We start from the raw sequence: 12866 nt of genomic DNA on the forward strand, positions 1-12866 counted from the left end.
AATGTAAATTATTGCGAGGGAGTGTGTGATATGGTCGTTGAGGACATAATAAAATATATTGCATACTGTTAATTAATATTAAAACAAGATTTCCTTAAATGCTAGTATAATCTAAATGCGAAGTCAAGAAAAAATGTTAATACAGCATGCAGAATTCAACTGTTGATTATAATTTTGTGAATTTTTCTACTGTAGACCAGGTAAATTCATACAAAGGAATACAGTATGTTTACAGCAATAATAGAAGCATATGGTATGTTTACAGTATTTGTGTGATATTTAGGACCGGAAACTAATGTTTGCAGCCAGATGGAAATGGAAAATATATTATTGTTGTAGCAATATTTAAAAAAATCAATGATAAATTATAATCCTGCTAAAACATCAACAATTACGCCCCTAAAATAATTGGTTAGGCCTATAATAGGCTACAGGGTGGTCCGAAATAAAACTTATAGACTTCTCCAGACTCCAGTGCTTTACATTGATCGAAGTAAAAAAAAACGCTCCTATAAACAAATGCCACCTCATAAAAACCACGTATGTGTGGTTTTTAACTGTCTAATATAGTTTTACTTGTTCATCTATAAATATAATAAATATAATATTTGTTTTGCTAGTTGTAAAATTGTATCGGAGTTCAAGACAAATTGGGGTATCAAAGATAAATAAGTTATTATAATCGATGAAACGTTATATTATTTGATAAAGATGAAAATGTTCTTACTGTACATTAGTGTCTAATTACTTTTCTAGTTACACTTTCGTAAGTAAAAACCAAATTTGTAAATTACCGTAATAGTCTTTAAATGTAGAGCAAATTAATTTAGTTTATTAATTATCATTACAAATTTGACATCCATTATATCGTTGAAACATTTGGTTCATTTGTAACCTTATTCAGATGTTATGATGTTATCTCATTCCATTCAATTTTGTATCATAACGGTTACATATTTTAAAATAAGCTAAGTACAAAGCTACACGAAATATGTGTAACCGTAAACCTTCCTATAACGCACTGTTATACCAAAGCACGCCCAGTTATAGCTGGAGTTCACATATAACCATACGACACCAATCCATCGCATAATCGCGTTACGCGCCTCGGTGACGCAACATCACGCGTTACACAACGCACAAACTACTCGGTTTTGTTTATGTAAACCTCCAGCGTATGTCACTCTTATTATGCTAATGTCTGCTCTGTTGTTGTGAGTGGAAACTAGCGGGGGAGGGGTCGAAATTTGGACGATTTTACGAGTACATTGCGTATTAGTATGTGTTTATGTATACGTGCAACCTGTATTTTAACTGTGATACCATGCACTTTAACATACATATTTATAAATTTTTAAATGATAACTTAGCTATATAGACAAAGTAAAGTGTTATTAATAGCTGAGTAATTTTCATAACCACGCTGATCACATAGCTTAAAGTGGGTTATAGCTTAAGAAATTTAACCACGGCTTTTGTATATTTTTCATGGAAATATTGCAAAAGAAATGTTTCAATTTTGAACAAGGATATTTTTTAATAAAGCATAAGATGAGCAGCTTTGAATTGTGGCAATCAATTATACTATTTTTACACATATTTACTTAACTTTGCTGCTAACTTCTGGAACATTTTTTATTTGTATAACTGAGTCAATACAAAGTTTTGCAAATACAATCAAGGTTTACAATTAGGTGAACAGAACTATTAATTTACAAGAAATTGAATTTGTTGATTGTATATCCATACCATACAAATTTAAGCTATCTACTAGATAAAATTCGATTCTTAAATTGCTTTCCCTTCGACCGTTTTTTTAAAGTAGCCGTTTCAGTTATGTTCTTAGAATCGAAAGGTTTCTCATAACAGAATTGTTTACTTTCATAACAGCATAGTTTTACTCATAACAACACGGGTAACGGACCAATGATGTTCAAGGAAGGAGAGAGAAGAAGTAAAATTGTAATGATTCGTACTTCAACTAATCAGCTGTTCAGGCCAATTTAATTGTTGAGTGGTGCCATGTGGTGCAATTAGTGTTTGGTCCAATATTTCGTTGCATCACTCTTCACTGTCAGTGGCAATGAGAGGTTATAAACGAAAACATAACCTCTCTTAGAAGTTACGAGTAGTGATTTTTAGTAATTAAAACACTGTCGTAGGTAAAGTAGTGTACGCAACTCGCGTAAATAGTGATAAACACAAAGGGCACACGCCAAGATTCGTACCTTAAATTTTCTACTCATGTCGTTAATACTATCTTTACGTAATCGTTGAGAAAACTACTACTGTATTACATTGCTGCTTGCAGTAGTAAGAAGGCTGGTTAATATAGTTGACACCTTGGGGATCTAAACCACGTGAAAACAAATTCAGCACATTAGGATTAGGAATGTTTATTCACTACCATGGATGTACTAATACATTTTATTTTTCATTCCACTAACAATTAAATTTCCTCGATGAATTACGACAACCTACGAACAAGAGAGGACATATTACATGGATAAAAGCCCACCATACCGATCTATACTCCATCCAAGGAGTTTAAAATACGAAAGCAATCATCGGATATTGACAGTTACATAAATGTAATTCAACCAGGTCTTTGTCGAACAAGTTTTGATTTCGTAACTTTGCGCGCAAGCTGCAAACGGCGGTTATACAACTCCTGCTGGGTCAGCATCTTCGGCCCCGTGAACTTTGAACTTTAAAGTCCACAAATGACGCCACCCATTGTTCTCTAGCTCTATGGGACTTGTAGGGTAATCGTATGGGAGATGGTATATAATTTATGTTAATTTGTACGGGTGATTTTGGTTTGGGAATTACTGTGATATTACGAGTTGTGTGCAAGTGCTAAGGGAAGACAGTATAATTTGTTTATCTAAATATATAAAAGGCAAAACCCCCACTGACTCACTGACTGACTGACTCACTCACTCACTCATCACTAACTCTCCCACTTCCCATTAACCTAGGAGGCTGAAATTCGGTACACCGATTCTTTGGGCATTAAATAGGAAAACTAAGTAGTTTTTATTCTGATCGGGCTTTCGGGCACCGCCCCAGTGGCTCTAGAGTTTCCCATGTTAACCTTATCATTTTTCATATTTAAAAGGAATTAAAGAAATATTAACAGCTGTTACAATTAACCATGTTGGTTCTGTTCTATGATTTTCAATAGTATTAAAGTTACAAGGATTACCAACAGGGTGCAGCATTATTATTTTTTATTTATGACAACACCTAATTTGCAACCAAAAGGTGAGTGAGCGTAGCGAACGAACTTCAACCTAGAGGCGAGTTAGCGTAGCGAAGGAGCTAATCTAAAGGCAAGTGAGCGCAGCGAACGAGCTCCATCCTAAAGGTGAGTGAGCGTAGCGAACGAACTTCAACCAGGACGTGATTGAGCCATGCGAATACTTATAAAGTTAAACGGGGCAAAGCCCGCGGGTACAGCTAGTGTATGATAAAAGTTAATGTTTGTTATTATGCCAGATAAAAGTCTTTAAAAATTTTGTTTTGGTCAAAACCCCCGTTTGCTGCCTTTGAAAACCCTTTGATTGAAAGTAACGTCTGGATAAAATATTTCACTTCGTGATTCTTCTAACAAACCACTCATTTTGCTTTTCAGAGCGTCTCTTTTAAGTTACCTTGTTCAAGATTCTCCTTATTCTTCAGCATTCTGTGTGCGTAATCTCGTAAGAATCAATTTTGACAATGACTTTAATCTTAGTTTGAACTTCATCTATCGTGATGGCTCATTACTTTCAAGTGATTATTGAGGAAATCATTATCACGATCAGAAAAAAGGTTTTCACGACGCTTTAGGAAATTAAACCTGATTCCGTCCTTATACTATGACATAAGATAAGATGTCATGTTGTACAAGCCCAGTAAAAGCCGGAAAATCACACAGGGATATGGGCAAAGGTACACAGGGAATATAAGGGAGTATAAGCAAAAGCAACAATAAATCCTAAAATATAACAAAATTTTGTACAAATGGAAGATAGAAACAGGCAATACAGTCTGTAGATCCATTCACAAATGGGTCAAAATTTAAAAACAAATGAAGAAGTCAAATGATGCGTTTTATTTAACTCCTTGTGGCTCAAAAATGTTTCAAAACAAAAATCCTTTTTCGAATTTGAGAGTTAAAAAATTTTGGAATCAAACTGTTAACATGATTATTGCATAATTCGTATTGTTTGCTATTCAACTCGTCAACATAATTTAAAAAAAAGGGCGTCACTGTATTATAAGATATTTTCTGCAAATATGATAAAACTATCATGGGATTACGTTATACATACATCAATAGCTTATCAACAAATTACTCAGAAATCAGCCACATTAAACACAATTGTAAACCAGTAACCTTCTCAGAAATATTACACATACATACTGTATAGGTGCAACTGTAAAAATATTTCCTGTTTAAGCCCGTTTCCAGCTAATAATTCTTCGCACACACAAGACGCCGAAAAGCATGATTATGCAATCAGTGTGGCCTTGAATTTTCCTGAAAAACGCAAACGCAAACCCGGCTAATCACAAGATCCCCAGGGAACTTTCAGGATCATTAAAGCAATCATCAACCTGACCAATCAGCGCAGTTTACATAGCAATCAACGTTTACGTTATGCATAGTTAAAACACGTTTTTATAACTAAAAAAAGGTTTGGTTATATAACGCCCTAGAACGCTGTTACAGAAGGATATACTACGCTAGGTTTATTTGGATGTTTGAAAATCCATTTTACGATTGGGTAAGATTTGATGTTTTAACGTTTTAGGCTTTAGTGATTAGTGTCGTATGCACAGTCGGTTTTTAAGTTTTCAATGAATTTATCTGCAGGGAAATAGCTTACAACATTAGTAATTTAAACATGTACCTATCGCTAAGTGGGTTAACGTGTTCGTTTGTGTTAACTGCACAACGTTTCGGAAGGTAAGGAAATTCGTCCAGTTTTCAAGTGACCCTAAATCCAGCCCTAAGCCTAACAGGTGTGAGAAAAGTCCGTCCATTTGTCTTCAAATCAAAATAATTATCCTGAGCAAAAACTACCATAAAACGCAACAATAGTTAGTTATGCTATACTTCGTTAACAAAATTTAGGTGGTTTGAGGAGAAGTACCCCATTTTTTTATGTGTGTTGCTTAATAAGCTGTTGAGATATTATTTTAAAGGTAAGGGTCAATTGGAGGGGATAGATCTCTTCCCCTAAAACCACCTAAATATTGTGAACGAAGTAAAGTATAGTAACTTATATGGTTCGAAACTGGACCCAGCTGTCGCTTGATTGGGCTTTTAATAAATAGTAAAGTAATGGTTAAATAAACAGCTGATCACACGACTCTAGCTTTGAGTGTCAATGATTCTAGGCTCACATTGATCCAGAAGCTTTAAAATATTCACAAGGTTGCGTGTTGCCATCTCAACTGATAATGAAAAAATTAATGTAAAACTATCTAGGTTTCTGATATATTTCAAACAATTTATTATATGTAATCTATTTCATACAGCTTTAACTTATTGATGCTATGAGAATTATTTTTACTAGTTTAAAATAATGTAAATGTCTAATGGTTTTTGCCTACAGTTTAGTCTGCGGTTATCAATAAAACTATTTTGAAAGATTTATTTACTTATTATATCGATTCATATGCTATCTTCTTAGTTGGGATTTCACTAATGTAAATCAAATAACGTTTCCTACACAGTGTTACCAGAAACAAGTTGAAATGTAAAAGTAGTGCTTTTTATGTAAAGCATCAAAGGAATGAAATCCGTTACAATACATCCGCTTATAGACAGCTTTTTTTCAACCATTGCTCATATAATTGAACCACCTACATAGCCTAGTACGTACCCAAGTAGGCTACAGTTTTCCGCAGACTTTGCTGCAGAATTGCCTCAGCGTGTACGTAGTTGCGTCAGCAGTTTACGACACAACGCTCGCTTTGGTCGAATATTTCAATCAGCAAAAACAGGCGCGCCAGCCGCAGACTTTATGTAACTATTTAACCTTACATAAAGGCAAGACTTGAGATCTATGCTTGACAAATGCCAAGCCTTATATAAGGCTTGGCACAATTAAGGTCAATTGTAGTAATTAAGGATTTGTGGTGACCTCGTCAATTAAGGGTATCAAGGTTTCCTCACATTGATTTTGTCTAGTTTTGTGTTTAGCAAGTTTTTGACATTGGAGCAACTTTTTGCGAGTGTGAACGCCAGTTTAAGTGATAAAGGGAACGGTCCAAACCCTGGTTTTGTTACATTCTAACGTTTACCTAAAGCGTCATCAATTGATAGTTCTATGACGATAGGATATGAGATGTAGATTCCACACCGCTCTACATTTGTGATCGAACCGTAATCTTCAGGATTAAAGGTGAGAACTATCACCACTCGCTATCCAGACAATCTTAAACAGGTTATCAGACTTTTAATTGATTACTCTCCCGTGGAATCTGTATGATACCCAACCAATTCTTCACCAAACGGAGTGAAGTCAATGGTGAAACTTAGACAGTAGTTAAAATATTTACTTCTTCGTACAGATAACCCACATCCAAACATCAACTACCAACTTACATCAATAGCATAAACTGGCTTGATAACAAAACAATTTTTATGTCCTCGTAAACTTATCTGTTTCTGATTCTTTAAGAGGTAATCTTGTAAATGGTTATGAATAAAGGAATTTTGTCATCTGCAGCCCTACATATTTCTTTATCTTCTTCCAATACCTCGCCTTGTTACTATCTAACGACCATGTTGTTATACGCCATCAATTGACAGCTGGATGGTCTGCAGTATGCTACAAGTAGCGTGGTATCCAAAATTGATCCATCTTCGTGTGAACGAATCAAGGATCAGATTCGAAGGCGAACATAATCACAACTGTACTACCAACCGATTAAGTTCTTACGTGTTACAAATCAATTAGTTTATTTCACTTTAAAATTTATAGGTTAATTTACCCATCCTGAGCTATGGAGCTCAGCCACGCTCAATATCCTTCAGTGAGTATTCCAAAATATAACCACTCACCGATAAACTTCAAGCCAATACCGTTCTCCAAATTTAAGCCAGTGCATGGTTCGATTACCTCACAAAGGGTTTATCTGATGAAATAAATCCCTGCTGCTCCTTGTAGCGATATGTCACTGTAGATAACAGTCCGTGTAGCCGGCCTACACCTTGCATCTAGTTAACCTTGGAGTCCAAAACGCGCGGCCTTCCTGGTTTGGTCTGGCCAGTGACAAAAACAGAAAGGAAAACACAGCCTGTGCCGTATAGTTCGTCATAGTTGTTTTGACGTTTACCCATGACGTAAATCATTAGTCGGAGATGGATTGGACAAAGTTTACGAAAATTATGGTACGCCAAAATGTTGCATTGAGGTAAACCTCCCGGCCCTATTTGCGCTCTACTCGTCTGGCATGCGAGAATGCAAGGGTTTTGGTTCGGTTATGTTTGTAGCCCCAATTGTGAACCGATTTTAGATATTGGTTCTTTGGGATCATTCTTGTAGGTTTAACTAAAGATGAATAATTACCTGTTTATCGTACATTGTTTGCTACTAGACTGTACAGCTCAAGATTAAAACAGCCTAGGGTTTATATACTTTGTTTGCTAATAGCAGGTTTGATCAAAGAAATAGTATAGTGGTCAAGATTAATGACTCGAGTATACTTTTTTGCATACGTCTACAAAATCAATCAGATACAGGCTACAGACACTACTTAGCTTAACAAGTTTAACATAAACAATGCATTATTGTTTATTTATAGCTTGTAATTGCAACTCCGTCACGGAAAATCAACGATCACATAAGATCAAGTGATCGTTGCGGAAAAGATAAGTGGGGAAAACAAAGACGTTCGCTAACCAGCAACGACCTCTAAAATGATCCACACGTGGTCTCTCTCACCTTATTGACCGGAAAGTCCTTCAAGGTCAAATCTTGTTACATAATTCATCGCGAATTGACCCGATAATGCGATCGTGCGACTTTCTAACTTCTTGAATTACAAAGTCTGGAAACGCGCAGAACAAAACACAACACAGGTGACCGTTTCACCTTGGGCAGCCTTCAAGGTCAAGCGCTGGAACCTGCCATTATCATAATTTTGAGTTTATCAATTTATACGTGTATCATTAAACTACGAATTTAAGGTTATAAAAGATAAATAGTTTTCGGCCAGTAATTTGTTCATGTCAGCTGTTCCAGTCAAATTGCTGGGTGATGAAACGTGGGTTGTCGGTGGAATTTTAACACTGTGGTCCACTTCTAATAATTTTACATTGGGGGTATTACAACTGTTTAATCAACGTTTGATGATGGGTTATCATGGAACTATTTAAATTAGAAATGTCTTGGCATTAACGGTGCCACTTTAGTATTTGCAACAGTAGTGGTTAGACAGGAATCTTTGTTGGGGGTTTATGTAGATTTTTCTGGTTTAGGATGATGTCAAAATTGAAAATAATACAATTACTGAAGTATTGAACAATTCTTATTCTTATTCTTACCCTTGTTTTACACGAAAAATCGTGTATATATACGATAAAAAGCTTTACTGTTCAAATATTTTGAGTGACCACCAAATATCAAATCTATCTAGAATACTTTATTCAGATCTTACTACGAGTGTAACAGCTAAAAGTAGGATTTTTTCAAGATTTTTTGAAGAATGGAGGGATTTTTATGAACTATTAATTCGAAACGAAAAACTCATTTATGGATCCAGATTTTACTAAAAAATTATGGTAACAAACATGTGATATATCCAATGTATGGATTTTTTTCTAATTAATTCTCTGGAAGACAGTTTCAAATCCCGCAAATCCACAACGACAATTTGCTAGTAATAATGCCTTAACCCTTTGTTGATAGGATCTCACTTGAGTCAATTTCAATATTGTCTAAATTTTTGTTTGTTTGTAAAATCCACACACCAAAATACAAAATAATGATTCTCCTTAAACATTTGTTTATAACTAAGTTTGGGCAGAAAATTAATTCGGTAGGCCTACCCAAAAGTTAATGGTACAATGCGCACACCAATGTGGCTTTTTGTGATTATCTATCCATTGGGACCTGAGGATAAGATTCCAGATCCTAAAACACCGAAAACCTTTCGGTTTTCACTAATTGGCGGAGTAGTCCTAAAGCGGCCTACACACTACACGTGCATTGCACGCCGTGCAAGCACGTCGTGCCAAAAACTGACGAAACGTGCAAGTGTGTGGTGAACACCGTGCAAGCACGGCGTGCATTGGCACGGCACGGTGGAAATCAAGACGAGTTTGATTTTTGGCGTGCCGTGCCAAAGCACGCCATTCTGACGTGCTAGTGTGTAGGCGGTCCCCGTGCCACGTGCTGGTAGTTCAACCACTTTTGACAGGGTTTGACCCTATAATAGTACTTTCTTATTAGTAAATCAACGGCATTTTGTCTTGGCCATTTGCAACACAGATTAAATACGCACATAGTGGCGTCCCCATCTTAAATAATTGATAATTGATAATTGGCACGACCATCGAGATTATAACACAATGGATCGCGCGCTGTATGTGATGCGTGAGCCGATACGCAGTCATAGATCTCTATATAATATATCATAGAGCATACATCCTCCACCACAGTATTGTGAACCAAGTGCCCTGCCAGCATATATCTGTATGGCAGCGAGGTGCAAGGTCTGGACTAACCTAGGCACTAAGGTGGCTTAGTGCTGCTGCATTGTGTCTATTTTTAATGATTAATCAATTAATCATGTCCAATGTCCTAAAAACATATGTGTGTTCTGTTCTGCATTTCATTTGTGCGAACAGACGATGTAGTTTAGCACGTTGCAGGCTACACTGAAGATCAAGTGTGTGGGCAAAATGTGCCGTGCAAAGCACGTCGTGCCAATAAAAAAAATGGCACGGCGTGCAATGCACGTGTAGTGTGTAGGCCGCTTAACGGTTTGCAACGATCCATCAATTTGACCCGGTAGTAGGCTATTCTTTAAAACATTTCTTTGTCAACTAAACAAAAAATATAGATCTTTAAGGAAAATTGTTTTTTTGCATTAGAAAGCAACCAACACTTAAATCCATATAGTTTTCGAATGAAATGAAACTATACAATTGCTTATGACATAAAATCACTAGCGGGAATTCCTCCATGAACTAAATCGTTACTATTAAATCTGTAATTCTGTCAGAAATCTTCGCGTGACCACCAACACCTAATGAAGAACACACGTGAGTATTAGGTCTTCTTATTTGAATAAAGGACTTGGACTTAGACGTGTCTCATTTGTAAGGAAAATACTATTTGTCTTACAGAACTTCCTCTCTTACAAGCTGTAAGGAAATTATTTATTTCGTGATGATTCCCCAACTCAGTGGATCGAAAAATAAATGAACTTAAAAATGTTTAAATACCTAACATAGATCAATCCATTCATAAGACTGAACGCTTCCTTGTACCATCTCCACATGAACTGAAACTAGTTGAATTTACAATATGAATGGATTGCCTAATAGCAAGTATTTAATCGTGTTAATATTAGTTGGCAATCCTAAAGGCTAACATCTCGAAAGAAAATAAATTAACGCACTCCTTGAGTAGCTTAAGTATCCATATACTGTACTAGAAAGGACTCTCCTATCTACAAACTATTTTCTACCTTTTACTGTACTGTAACCCTCAGTCGGATAGTTTGTTCAAAATAGTCATGTTTCTTATTTCAGGAAACGGTTCTATATTTTGCAGACATTCTTCTACAAGGTTATCATACTAATATTATAAATGTGAAAGTTTGTAGGTCTGTTTGTTTGTATGTTTGTTTGTATGTTTGTTTGAAGTTCAATCACGCATTAACTACTGATCGGATTGGATTGAAATTTGATATGATGCCAGCTCACATTCCCGATTATAATATATACATATTCATATCTCAAAAATCCTTTCGGGCTCCACCCCATTGGCTCTAGAGTTTCCCATGTAAACCGAGTATTAATATTTAAAAGGAATTAAAGAATTTCGCCAGCTGTTTCAACTACACAAGTTGGTTCTATGATATAAAATAGCATTAAGGTTTATAAGGTTTGACAATAGGGTGCAGCACTATTAATTATTTTTGCATTTATGACAACAGATAATTTGAAGCAAGCAGCAACAAAAAGCTGTGAAACCTTTACTTTTTTATTGTTTAGGTGCAGTGGTAGAACATTATGGCTATGGTAGATGTGCTATACTATAGTATACCGTAAATGATAGTAAACCAAATTTTCTTAAAACGTCTCCTCTCGCATTGAAAATACAAAGCACGAGTATGACTGCAATAAGCATTTTATACTTATAGGACTACCCCGTACGAAGGACGGGTACTCTGCTAGTATATATATAAATCGTGAAGATTCAACAACTCAGTGGTTCGAAACCAAACTTGAAGTATTGCTCCTTGACAAGCATTCTCTCGATTGTATATGTCTACCCTCTAAGGTAACTAGGATACGGCATACTAGGTGTTACTCGGTCCAGCAGTTTGCACAACAGTCCGCGAGGTCCTTGGTCCTGCACGCGTAGAGACAGAAGGACACTCAGATCCTGCTCCTGATCCTGATCCTGAACAGTGCGTGGATTACGTAACGCGATCACGTGACTACAGCTGGGGCGATGATCGCTGAGTCAGTCCCGCGCCCGCGCTGGCGGGAAAATCCAATGATCGCGATGGAATCCGTGGTAATTTCTTGGATATAGTTATTCGATTGGATGTTTAATACCTACTGATATTTGTAAACGTATGGAACAGATCTAAACCTCTAGTCGTAGTGTAACATTTACAACAGTTTGAACTTTACATGTGTACAAAATAAAAGATGTCTTCGGGAACTACTGATTTACACTTATACTACTACGATGGACAGCGAGTATGCAGTAACTATCGATACAGACAAGTGTCTATAGTGCTTTCCCGTTAGAATGAAGGTAGTCGGTTCGATCCTGAGATGAGTGATTTTTGATGATTCAAAAATAGGCCCAACTCTCATTGGTTCAAAGGACCAACTGATCTTAAAAATTACACCAACTGTCATTTCATTCACTAACACTTATCCCTTCGCTCATATTCACCTAAGATACATAGCCTACTCTGGTAATTTGGAGTCGTATCAATCTAACCTATGATCAAATGCAAATGGGACATTTCAGTTACTGAAACACGATACTGACTGAAATCAGCTTGTTTTAAGTAAGTGTTCTTAATTGTAGATCAATCTTTCACTCATAGACAGCTCATAATAGACGTCCCTGCCTCAACGTATTAATATAAACATTTCATGAAATATTGATTTAATTATAAGTTGCAATCAGTTAACCCTAATCATCTGTCCATACCTGAGATCTTTCTATAATTTCTATAAATATATTTATAGATGGTTCACATCAGAAACGATTCGAAGGCTTTTGGTTTGGTCTGATTTTGTCAAAAATCCTCAATTTTTGCCAAGGTTACTCAATTGAATAAAAAGGTTCAGCATAGCTGTACAGATTAACACATAGCTACATAGTACAACAGTAAATTAACACATACCTGTACAGATCCTGTACAGGTTTAGTATCCATTCGGAAATTTAACGTAATTAACTAACTAAACAGCTAAATAATAAGGGGTTTAAGAAAAACTTTTTAAGTTGAACTTTTTAAGTATTCTTCATACCATTGGCGGGTATGAAGAATTCGAAACAGTTTGCCAATCCTAGACAAATATGACAAACACTTTGAATTTATCACAGCTGTATAATCTCGAAGTTATGCTTCAAACTGGTGACGAACAATGAATATGAAATTTTG

Source organism: Macrosteles quadrilineatus, unplaced genomic scaffold (assembly GCF_028750875.1).
Source record: "Macrosteles quadrilineatus isolate MER2022 unplaced genomic scaffold, UCM_ALF_1.0 Scaffold_5__1_contigs__length_97177068, whole genome shotgun sequence".
NCBI lineage: Eukaryota > Metazoa > Arthropoda > Insecta > Hemiptera > Cicadellidae > Macrosteles > Macrosteles quadrilineatus.